This window comes from Neovison vison, chromosome 6, assembly GCF_020171115.1.
Source record: "Neovison vison isolate M4711 chromosome 6, ASM_NN_V1, whole genome shotgun sequence".
NCBI classification, from domain to species: Eukaryota; Metazoa; Chordata; class Mammalia; order Carnivora; family Mustelidae; genus Neogale; species Neogale vison.
Genome location: NC_058096.1, coordinates 110,547,036 through 110,559,205, shown reverse-complemented (window position 1 = coordinate 110,559,205; position 12,170 = coordinate 110,547,036). Strand labels below are relative to the sequence as shown.

Below are 12,170 nucleotides of genomic sequence, written 5' to 3'. Positions count from 1 at the left end.
TCTAAAAATATGTAAATGGCTAAATTTAAAAATAGCACACCTAAATCAATGGACTATGAGTGGCCATTAAAAACAAAGAATTATAAAATAATCTGGAAATGTTAATGAATATTCAATGGGGAAAAAAAGAGTAAACAAAACTGCCTTGTAAGAATATGTATAGGAAAATATTGGTGGATAATATTTTAATAATATATCTGCTTTGGAATAATAATGATGATGACTAACGGCTACTAGCATGACTCAGGACTCCTCCATGAGAGCCTGGAAATACTTGAAACTATGATAAAGGCTGGAGATTTAAATAGAAGAAGGCAATCAGAAACTCCACAAGAAAACAAAAGACTGCATGAGAAATCATAACCAAATTTAGAGAAACCAGCCCAATATAAAAGGTTAATGAACTTCAGAAAAAAACACAGAAGGGACTCCAAACAGGCAAGAGAACAATTAGAAAGGCAGAAGATACATGAGATATGGCAGAAAGCACTTAATTTTCTTCTTCCAACCAAAAAAATACAACCTCGTACTCCAAGACTATTAAATTAGAAGAAAAGGCAAGAAGCTCACTGTACAAATAAACAAAACCCTGGGACCATTTTAAACAACTAGAGGAGGAATAAGAGAATGTGCTAGATTGTGATGCTAAGGGAAAGTTCCGTCCCCTATGAGTGGCTTGAAGGTGGTGACCTCAGAACCCTAGAAAAGGAAATGAAACCACAGCACGACTTAGCCCCAGGTTGAGCAATATTTACCTAGAAATCATAATGTATATGTTGTTGATTGCTTTCAGCTTTTGAAATCAACCCACAGACATAGCACAGAAGACTCAGTAATGGTTACAAAACCAGGCACAAGTGCATTTTACATGATCAATTATATAAACAATGGAGAGCAAATGTCACGTAAAACATAAGTGACAAATTATGAGTAGAAGTGAGACAGGAAAGGTGGAGAGAAGCCCCAGCATCTTCATCTTACAAAATGGTGGGTAAAGAGGTACTGTCCAAAGTTGATACCGCAAAAATGGAGATTTATGCACATTATACAAACTTATAAAGGAAATGAACAAAGAGAGTAATTATGTGAGGTCACTGTCAACAAATGAGAAGGGGGATGTGATGTACCCCTCAGGGATAAACGAGCTCATCCCTGCCTATCATAAAAGTCAGCAGACCTATGTAAAACTAGTAACTCAAAAACTAAAGACACAGGCCCATTTTCTATAGATATGACAAGAAGCATGAGAAGAATTAAAAGCAAAAATGGCTATATGTGGGGAATGACACCAGGGTGGTGAGAAATAGGACAAAAAACTCTTATTCTGCATTATTTCACTTTATTTTTACTATGAACATTTATTTGAAATATTTTAAAATTTAAAAAAAAAAATTAGGGGGTGCCTGAGTGGCTCAGTTGGTTAAGCATCCAACTCTTGATTTCAGCTCAGGTCATGATCTCACGGTCATGAGATTAAGCCATGCATCAGGCTCCACGCCACACTGGGTGTGAAGCCTACTTAAAAGTCTCTCTCCCTTCTCCCTTTGTCCATGACCCCCTCCATCTCATACACACTTTCTCTCAAAAAAAAAAAAGAGAAAAATATTACATTCATCCAAAAAAGTGAGATCTTACCATTAGCAATGACATGGATGCACAAATTGAAATAAGTCAACCAGAGAAAGACAACTATCATATGCTTTCACTCATATGTGGAATTTAAGAAACAAAACAAATGATCACAGGGGAAAGGAGGAAAAAATAAAACAAGACAAAATCAAGAGACAAACAATAAGAGACTCTCAATCTCAGGAATCAAACTGAAGGCTGCTAGAGAGGAGAAGGAAGGGGGGATAGGGTAACTGGGTGATGGACATTAAGGAGGGTGACGTGATGAGCAATGAGTGTTATATGTGAATGATGAATTCACTGAACTCTACCTCTGAAACTAATACTACATTGTATGGTAATTAATTGAATTTTAATTTTAAAAATTTTTATTAAAAAAATATTTCAAAGGAAAATGCATACAAATGGAATGACCCTGAGATCACAAAAGCCAAATGCAAGGCAATGTTCTTGGGAAAACCATTATAAAGTGGCACTCTTGTGGACATCGCTAAGTACACCACGAGGCCTCCTTTTAAAGCCCCTCTGCCCCTCTTCCCATTCTCCTCAAGATCCTTAAGTTTCCCTGAACATCCTGCTAGAAAATTCTGAACAGATAATACCCTTTGCTGGCTTCGAAATAAAAAGCAGCCCCTATTGAAAATCTGAAAATACAAAGAATCCCTGAGGAAATCCCGGAGTCAACGGACAGCTCAGGCACACAGTCCTGTGGCCTAGCAGCAGCGCTAGGGCCTGGAGGTTGGAGCTATAATTAGCTGCTTCTGGGCAGACAACAAGGACTCCTGTTCCCTGGAAAGGAGGTAATTAAAGGAGGCAGATTGAGGCCTGAGGTGGTAAGTCTCAAGGAACTGTGGCTCGGGGCAATCCCAACCTGCACCCTAAATGAGGAAATAGGAACCCGCAGGCCTAATGCTCCATTCCTAAACCATTTTTTCCTTCTCCTCTCGAGACCCTTCAAAAGCCAGGGGCATGTCAGCCATCTGTCCAACCACTTCTTTGTCTCAGTCACCTAAGAGCCATTCACCAGGCACCCACCACTATGTGCCAGGCTCGGTGCAGAAGGGCAGAGAAGAGTCACACCGAAGCCATGACCTGAGGGAGCTGACGGGTGAGATAGGCATAAATGGAACTCCCAGCACACAGCACTGGAGGGGACATGAGCCACATCACAAGAAGACAGAAGCAGGCCACTGCTCGCTGGGATGCCGGGGAGGGCGTCCTAGAAACCACGCAGAGGCTGGATCTGAACAAACGGAAATAAGAACATGTGAAGGAAAGGTGGCTTTCTAGAAAGTAGAAATTCCATAGCAAGGGCATGAAGTCAGCCAGTGGAGGGGCTTACGGTTGGATAGGAGAGCTACCCACTGTAGATGGAACATTCGTGCTCGTGACTCACTCACTGGGGCCCCCCACAGGCTAGTCTGGACCCCAGACAGACATTCTCTCCAATCCCTGCCACACCCTACAGGGAAAGAATCTTTCCCCCTGTGATGCAAATGAACATTGTGGAGCTCAGGGGAGGAGGAACAACTTGCCCAAGGTCACAGAGTTATAAAGGAACAGAGTACAGATTCCAAATCAGGTCTCTGTGGCTCCAAAACCCAAGTCTTTCCTCTCTGTACCACCAAAAGGAGTAGATAAAGAAGGGTCTCTGCCAACAGGGCTAAAGGGATGGTCCAGTGACCTTCTGCAAACGCTCCTCAGAGCTCACGGCAACATGCTCATGGACTTCTGAAATTTCACGCCACTAACATTTCCATGCTTAGTGACTCCTTCCCATAGTGTCCGACACTGTCCTGACCACCACCACAGCATCTAGAGGTTTTCCAAGCCCAGGCCACTGGGGCCACATCCAGCTCCCAGGGGTTCACACACCAAGGGGTCCTTGCTTGGGGAAGTAGGAAAAGAGCACACAGCACAATCTACCAAAACCCACGGGTCTGCGCCCCACTGCCATGAGCTTAGAGTCGGGAGTTCTGCCTCATGCCCTGCATCTCACATGTCAGCCTCCATCCACCGGAGGCCCTCCCCACACAGCCAGCCTTCTCCAGAGAGACAGCAGCTCTGCCTGACACAACTCTCCGAACACAGCACGGGGCAGTCTGCCTTCTGTAGCTCTGTGTCCATCTGCTTATTTTCCCTACATATCCATCAAAACCTTTCCCCCTAAACTTGACAAGAGCGATGCCAAATTTCCTCTGTTTGGGAAGGAAAAGTCACAGAAGAGGGGAGGCTTCCAACAGCACTGAACTGTGACCTTGTCAGGAAGCGAAGACGTGACATCCAACTCAGCTACAAGACCAGCCGGATTCCCCCTTCCACCGGGCAACTCCATGATTTAGGGATATCACTCCGGTATCCTGTTCAAGAACAACACCCAAGAGTCTAGGGTTCTACCACAAGAACACAGCCTGAGGCTTGCTCTCCCCACATCACATCCACGGATCCACTGTCCCACGACACACCTCGTACACACATGTGTGCACACTCTTGGCCCTTTCCTTAGACCTCAGGAAATCTGCATCAAGGCTGGTAATGAACTTAGCACCTTCAATATACCCGTGCAGGGCCTGTCCTGGCCCATGTTCATAAACATACTACACATTAGCAAGCGTAGCGCCTGGCTATCAGCTACCCAGATATTCCTATAAGATTTTTCCATGAATTCTTCAGAACTCTCTAGCCTAGGAATTTAAAGGAGTTTTCCAGGCATTCTCTCACTCATTCTTAATGGTCTTAATCCTACAGAAGAGGGAAGGAGTAACTTACATGTAGGATGAGCACATGAAGGCAGAGGGATGTCCTTCACTCGTGCATCTGGCAAAAATGTACCGAGCAGTCGGTTGACATAGGCTCCATCTACCTGTGTGAGCTGCCTGGTTAGAGAGCTGAAAACACATGGAACCTACCAGCAAGGCATGGGCAAGCAAATTATTAAACAAGTCTTGGCCGTGGCTAAAACCATGCCGTCCACCCCTGGTCTCCAGCCTCCATACCAGCCGCCAACGCACATTTCCCGTAAGTCAGCATTCCTGGGCCGTCAATAGAATGCCAGAACACACTCGTCCATTCCCTCAGCACTTCTCCCAGCTGGAAGGAGTGGAAGATTAAGTACCCGATAGGTTAATGATACACAGTGGAATCTATTTCCTGCTAAAGGGGGAGAAAAGAGGATAGAGATGAAATGGAACTTTTTCGGAGGGCTTCCAGTTCCTCCTCGTCATCAGCGTCCAATCACTAGACGGAACCAAAGTCCTGGGAATTCCCTAGCTCTTTCTGGCTCCACACACCAAGCTACTGATTCTGGATCCTTCAGTTCTGTTAAGATCAAGAAAGAGCCAAGAGGTACAGGAGCTTCCACACCACATACACACTGAGATAAACGAGTCTGGTCCGCACCCTCATCTACAGAGCTCCTCCTTCCTGGGAGGCCACCGCCTGACCTCGCCTTCCAGCTCACTGCTCCTCATCCTCAGTGGGAGGTCGGCTCTGCCCCCTTCAGCCACAGTGGCATCACAGCAAGTGCTTCCTGAATTCAAGAAAGCACCCCTGCTTTCTCTCTGCCACCCTGCCAAAAATTGGTTTAGCAGCTCCTATAAAAACATTAGGAGGAAGCCCAAGTGACTCACTCTGCAGCTCCTTTATCATCAGAGACCCGAGACACTGGGGCCGACCTGCCTTCCCTGCTCACAGACCCCCACCCTTCTTCTGAGCTCCTCAGGCACACTCTTGTCCTCTGTCCCTACAAGGTCCAGTCTCAGTCTACATGGGAATATGTCCTCCCACCGCTACTGGACAAGGAGCTCCCTATGGACAGGTCCTCATGCCCAGGACACCCCCAGAGCTGAAGTCACGACACAATGCAGACCCTTACTTAGCACCACGGCTCTCGTGGCTAGAAGCAGGCTATACAAAATCAAAAGCTTCAGCACCCGCCCAGCACCCAGTCTATATATTTCCATCTAATGTACTCTGTACTGTTCTATGACCGGATCCTCCCATTAGATTCACAACTTGTTGGCCAGCTGAATCCCCATCTGACCGTCTCCTCCCAAGAAGCACACAGTCTCTCCTTAAACACCTCCACCAACCAGAAATGTCTGACCACGCGATGCCGTCCACCCCATTTTCTGATACCTCCTTCTATGTGTCCTTCAGTATGGAGTTCAAGGCAACTCCACGAGCTTTCTGGTGAAATCCCTGGGAGCGGCAGGTGAGAGGGAATCAACACAACCAACCAGGGAAGCAGTGTCACAGGACAAATAAGACCATAGACTTTGAAATCCAGCAGAGCTGAGTTCACACCCCAGCCAGCTACTTGGGGGAAGGCTTACAACTTCCCAGGTCTCTCCTGGCTGTTAAAGGCCTACTAGAAACCTCACGCAGGCAGAGTACCTGGCCCAGTGAGCACTCAATCCGTGGCAGCCCTCTTGGTAACTGGGCTCTTCCTGCTTCCCATTCCAGCCACTGCATAATCAGAGTGCCAATAACACACCCCCTACCCCCGAGTCTCTCCACGATGTCTGCACACCCTTCCATGACATGTCTTTGCAAAGCCTCCATGAACAGCCCATCCTGTTTGCCTCTGGCTGGCATAACTGGAAGCAAGGTGGAGCTGGGGCTGAGATTCCTCATTTTAACAATTCCCAGCTAATGCTGATGGTACCAGCCCAAGAAACAAATCTTGAGTAGCAATGTCCTGACCACAGGCATTTTGAAGGGGTAAATTTGCACACAAATATACTGAGTGACTACCTACGTGCCACTCCATACAGGGCTGGAAGGAAAGGGATAAAGAACACGTGAAAAACAAACAGCTCAGCAAATATTCGCCCTAAAACATGTTTTCAATTCTGTACCAGAGACATGGGCATTCCAGCAAGAAACCCCAGAATACTACTGGGCAGCACAAAGCAGAAAACCACGAGGGACAGTAGGAAGGTAGTTACCTTATGGAGGAAAACAATTCCAGAACAGTAGGGTACAGCATGGTCCCACTTTGGGGGCTAGAACCAGGATGGCAAACTATCTGCACGACCTACTAGCCAGGAATGGTTTTTATATTTTTTTTTTTGAAGTTTTTTTAAAAAGAAGCAGCAGAATATGTGAGAGAGACCGTATGAGGCCAAAGAGCCCTAAAACATTTACTATCCGGACCTTCACAGAAATTGCCAGCCGATCCCCGGGCTAGATAGGGAGACACACACGTGCAATTATACACGAAATTTCACATGGGTTTTTACAAGTGGCTACAGGTGGTTTTGATTTTCTTCCTTATGCTCTCCCGTATGTTCCTAATTTTCTTCAGTGACCATGAGTTATTCTGAAATTGAGGGTGAAAAAAGTTCATGCCCTCTGAGCAAGCAATTTCATGTCCCACTAATCTACCTTAGAGTCAGCGGTACACGTAAAGAATTCTGTAAAAAGGACATTCATCACAGTGCTACTTACAATAATGGAAAACTAGAAATTCAAATGTCAGCTATCCAACAAAAAAGGATTAAACATATGGTATATTCTGAAGATGAAATAATATGCAGTCATCAAAAAGTACACATATGAATAATTCCTAAGGCCTTGAGAAGGGGCTCCTGCTACTGTCTGGTGAAATGGATAGATATAAAATTGTCTACACGGAAAGACATCAAGTCAGCAAAATGCAAATGTACAAAGAAGTAATGAAAAGGACTACTCAAGATCATTAAAAATAGTGCTTGCATCTAGAGAGTGGATATATAAAAATAAATAAATAAATAAATAAAGAGTGGATTTATGAGTGATTCTCATTTCCTTCTTTATTTGGTTCCGTGTATTTGAAATATGTTACTATGAGCCCATATTACTCTTGGAACAATACTGCACATGGTAAAATTTAGGTTTATATTTTGCTTTCACTTCTTCCTGGGGGCACTGAGAGGAGGTTCAAGACATCTCTGCTGCGTTTTGCAGGACGAGCAGGGGTTCATCAGACAGAAATAAAGGGCCCTCGGGACCAAAGGGAACACACATGCTAAGACACACGGGCGTGCAAGGCAGTATGCCCAGGAACACACTTAGGACAGCGGAAGCATGGCTGGCAAGAGGCTCGCCGGAGACCATCCTGGAACAAGCACAGGGTCAGGTCACGGCAGGGTGGAGGTGTGCACCAGGGCAGAGGACTTCCCCAGGGGCCATGGGAGACGGTGAGCAAGAAGCCATGAGGCCAGCTGGGACACTGCAAGGAGAAAGCTTTCTCTAAAGCAGAGTCTGGGATTGCAGTGGCCCATGGGGAGCAGAGCAGGAAGAAAACTGGGAGCTAATGAGTGCCTTTCAGTCTGTCACTCTGTTCCACTCATAAAGCAGTTCTCCCAAAAATTATCCCAACACAGCGGTGCATATATTTGTGCCTAGGAATAAAAGTAACTGGGGAAAGTCAAACCAAAACGTTCTTACTGTCCCAAGCACTGCTAGGGGACTGTGACAACTTACTCCTTAAAGCAAACCCAGCCAGCCCTCTGCGTTGCTTCTGATGGGACCCAAGGCAGGATGAAACCGGGCACAGAGGAGGAAGGGCAAGGAAGCCTCCCACATGGGGGGTGGGCGGGCTCAGATGAGAGAAGGCCAGGCTAGTCACCGCTCCAGCCAGAAGTCCTGATCTCAGAGGACAGAAGAGGCTGCAGAGCGGCTGCATTCCTGGCAGCATGAGAAGTGGGGTTCCAGTAAACCAGAAGGAATGCTGCTGGCAGGAGACACTCAGACCTGCTCAAGAGGGCTTTAAATGGAAATACGAGAACAAGAGAGGAAAGTACAAGTGCATAGCACGCGCAGGGGAGACAAGCGTGTCCCAGATAGGAACCCCCCAGAAGGGCAGGGGCCCTGGAATCCCAGGGGAAGCCAAGGGAGACACACCAGTCTGGACAACCCTCCCAGCCCCAGGGGCACCAGGCTGAGACGGGAAATGAGCCGGAGGGCTGAGGCGGGAACCTGGGAGGCTCTCAGTGCCATCCAAGGTACATATGTAAGCCCAAGAGACAGCTCTGGAGACAGCCCAAATTCACAAGCCCGGGGAGGGGGCTCAGCCCAGTTCTACGATTACAGGGAATGGGGAGGAACGTGGCTATGTTGGGCCCACATCAGTGCATTCAAAACACCTCTTTTTCTTCTCAGTGGCCAAACCCATGTGCATGTCCTGAGCACCTGATGGGCTCTCTCCGCTACCCTGCCACTGGGGCACTTCTTCTGCATATCGTACACACCCACTGGCTACGTCACCCACTGCCGCAATTTTGTTTGCATGTCTGTTTCCTGTGTAGACCACAGCCTCCTAGATGGCTGAAGCAGTGTGTTATCTAGTCAGTCCCTGGAATGGCAGCGGTAACCCTGGAGGCCACAGCGTCCCTTGCTCATGCACAAGGCACCTACTAAACAAGCCATCTGCAGGCCTCTCTCCCTGCCTGTCCAACAGTGAGACCTAGAGTTAAGAGAGCCACGGAGGTAAATGGTTACCAGCAGTCTAACGCCAGCCAAGAAGGAGTGGTTTGATGCAATGGGCAAAAGACAAGACTGGAAGAAGGATAATGTATTGTCTTGAGCTATGACCTAAAGAAAAGGGAGATGCTGGGACCTTGGAAAAGCAAACAGCAGCCATCCACCCCAAGGTGCTTGGAGCAGTCTCCAGGCAACAGAGACCAGCCAAGGAGTGTGGAGAAGGAAAACAGGTGGTGGGCTTCACTGGGGTACAGCATGATAGGGAGCCAGAACAGCCAGAGAGAGGAGGAACGGCAGGAAGGGAGGGGCTTACAGAGCACAGGCATCTCCTGCGGGGGAGGGGGGTCACCAGGTTGTAGACAAACCTCCCGCCGTACCTCCCTGGCTCTCTCCATCCTCTCCCCCTTGGTGACATGAACTGAATCCCCAGGTCTCTATAAGCACAGGGGAGCTCCACCCATGGCACTGACACTGTGCAAGCGACAGCACATGAGCCTGGCTCCTCTTGCATTGGTGCACTAAGGATGCTGCAGGGTTCCCCCATCCCAGCCCCCAGGCCCAGCCGTGGTGAAAACTCCACTGTGAGAGGAGAAGACAATGCACTGAAAGAGCCCAGCTGAGCAGTACTCCCATGGGCTCCTAAACCCTGCACCCTCCCAGCATCTCTGGCCTTCCGTGGGCAGCAGCTGTCACCATCCTCCCTAGGATGACCTCCCAGAGTCCTCCTGCACCCCTCATTCTTCTCCTGCTCTTTGATCTTCCCTGTAACAGGGATGCCATGCACTGCTCCGGTGTCCCTTAAGCAAGAAGGGTCTTCCCATGGACGAGTACAGCTGACCTCTGAACAACGCAGGACTTAGAGGCACCAACCTCCGCACAGTCAAAAATCTGTGCATAACTTTTGACTTCCCCAAAACAGCCTACTGTTGACCAAAAGACTTACTGATAACACGAAGAGTCGATTAACATATATTTCATAAGTTACATGTATCACATACTGTATTCTTACAACAAAGTAAGCTAGAGAAAAGAGAAGGTTAAGAAAATCACAAGGAAAACACATTTATCATACTGTACTGTATTTATCAAAAAAAAAAAACACCTCAAAAAAGTGGAACTGCAGTTCAAACCTGTAGTATCAAAAATCAACTATGTTTTAGTCCTTAATCCATATAGGATAGATGACATCAGCATCATCCCCATTTTATAGGTGAGAAAACTGAGGCTTGTGGGAGATCCTATCTTTCTCTTCCCCAGGACCATCCCAACTTGCAGCCAGACCTCTCCCAGACTGAACCAATCATGAAAGATACAGCAATCATATGCAGTACCTTTCCAATCTCATCTATTTGCTACTCACCAAACCCAGCAACCAAGGTGTCAAGGTCAATCCTGAGTCTTATCACTCCGCTGGCCCATACCCTGAGTGTGCCTCAAGGCCCCAGTCCAAAGCAAATGCCATCATCCTGGCCAGATTCACCAGTCATGCTCCAGCACCGGTGCCTACCTCACCTCATTCCCCCCTCCCTCCCAGTCCCAGAGACTCTCCACTGACCCTGACATGGGAGTGATGACATCTCTCCTGGTCTGTGGACAGGCCCCTCTCTGGGCAGGCTGGCCTGCTCAGCCATCACTGGACCACCCCCAGGCCAGCTGCTCCTTCCAACACGGAGCCTTAGGCCACCAGCACCTTCCACCAGCCCCTCCTCAGTCACATTCATTCCCCACCCACCCAAACATGTACCTCGTAAACAGATTTCCACCTCTTCCCAATTTCCATCCTTCCTCTTGCTCCTTATGCTGCCTTTTTACATAAACTAAGTCTACTTGCTTCAAATCACAGCTCGGAGAGGTCCAGTGACTTGCCTGAGACTACACAGCTAGTGAGTGACAAAGCCAGGGCTTGAAAGCCAGTCCTCCAAACTTGAAGCCGTGCGTTTGTTCCATGAAATCCCGGCTTCCCTCTACGAGACTCCGGAAGCCCCCTCCTATGAGAGCTAGGGCCCACAGTTGTCCTCTTTAGTAAAAATGATTGCAACCCGCTCTAACGGCCACAGAGTGTCACTGAGGGCAGATACGTGCTTGGCACTTCCCCTGCAGCCCCAGGAGGTGGTACCGTCCTCGTGTTCAGATTAGAAAATGAGTACGTAACCTCGTCAAGGTTAGAGTAGCTGACGCCCTTGCCTTCTGACCCCCCCCCAAGGCTACATGTACCACTTCCAGTTGCCGTGTGATTCCTAGAGCACAGTGGTGGTCAAGATGTGGTTTAACTGAGTAAGAACACAGAGCTGGAGAGAGCTAAGTGGGAGGGCCTGAAAAAGAGTCTATGACCAGATCAGGCAACACCGGTGAAACAGAGCTGTCCCTCTGCTGGAGAACTAAAAATAGCACAGTTCCCGGACTGTCTCTGGTGACAGGATGGAATATTCTGCAAGTCAGGATTCCTGATTCTGACTTAGCTTTGCTCCTGTAAGCAGGGTGACTCTGGGCAAGTCTTTTCCACTCATCTCCAGGTCTCACTTCCCCATCTCTAAGACACTAACCAACGGTTTGGACTTGGTCAGGGGTTCCCCTCAGTCTCAGCACTGAGCACTGAGCACGAATCAGCGGGCGTGGGGGATCGGAGCACACCCCCCAGGGTGACTCTGGTCTCCTTCAGCTTTGAAGCATGACACTACACGGTCTCTCTGATCCTTGAAGACATGCTGCACAGAGAACGTAAGCTTCCCCAGTTCGGCGCCATCAAACTCCTCCCGATTCTGCCACTCGGATTGCCACCTGGCATGAACATAAGTCAGCTGGCTCTCTCATCTGGCCAGGACTGATGCTTCCTCCTGTGATTAATACTGAAGGCCCCCAGAAACAGACTGCACTTCTTTTTCCCATTTACCACCTCAGCGGTAAGCACTCTGTCACTATATTAAAAAGTAAACGTAAAAACATTAGCAAGAAAGCCCAACCAGGAACACTGTGGCATCCTGGCACCATCTTTTCAAACACTGGAAAGGGCATTTATCCCTAAGGCAAGTCAGTAAGGAACTGCCACATACTCTGAGAGACAGGGCCTTTCTAAA

General features: G+C 48.0%; 1 protein-coding gene across 7 annotated transcripts in view; it reads right to left on the bottom strand.

The window, feature by feature from the left end:
• LOC122908796 (LIM domain containing preferred translocation partner in lipoma) overlaps positions 1-12,170 on the bottom strand; it is a 673,192-nt gene that overhangs the window by 640,983 nt on the left and 20,039 nt on the right. The window contains exon 1 of one of the 7 annotated variants that reach the window (XM_044251973.1): positions 4,399-4,444. The exons of the other annotated variants lie outside the window; for them this stretch is intronic. The gene's annotated coding sequence lies outside the window, so the exon portion shown is untranslated. Of the gene's footprint in view, positions 1-4,398; positions 4,445-12,170 lie in introns of those variants that run through there. 7 annotated transcript variants of the gene reach the window in all.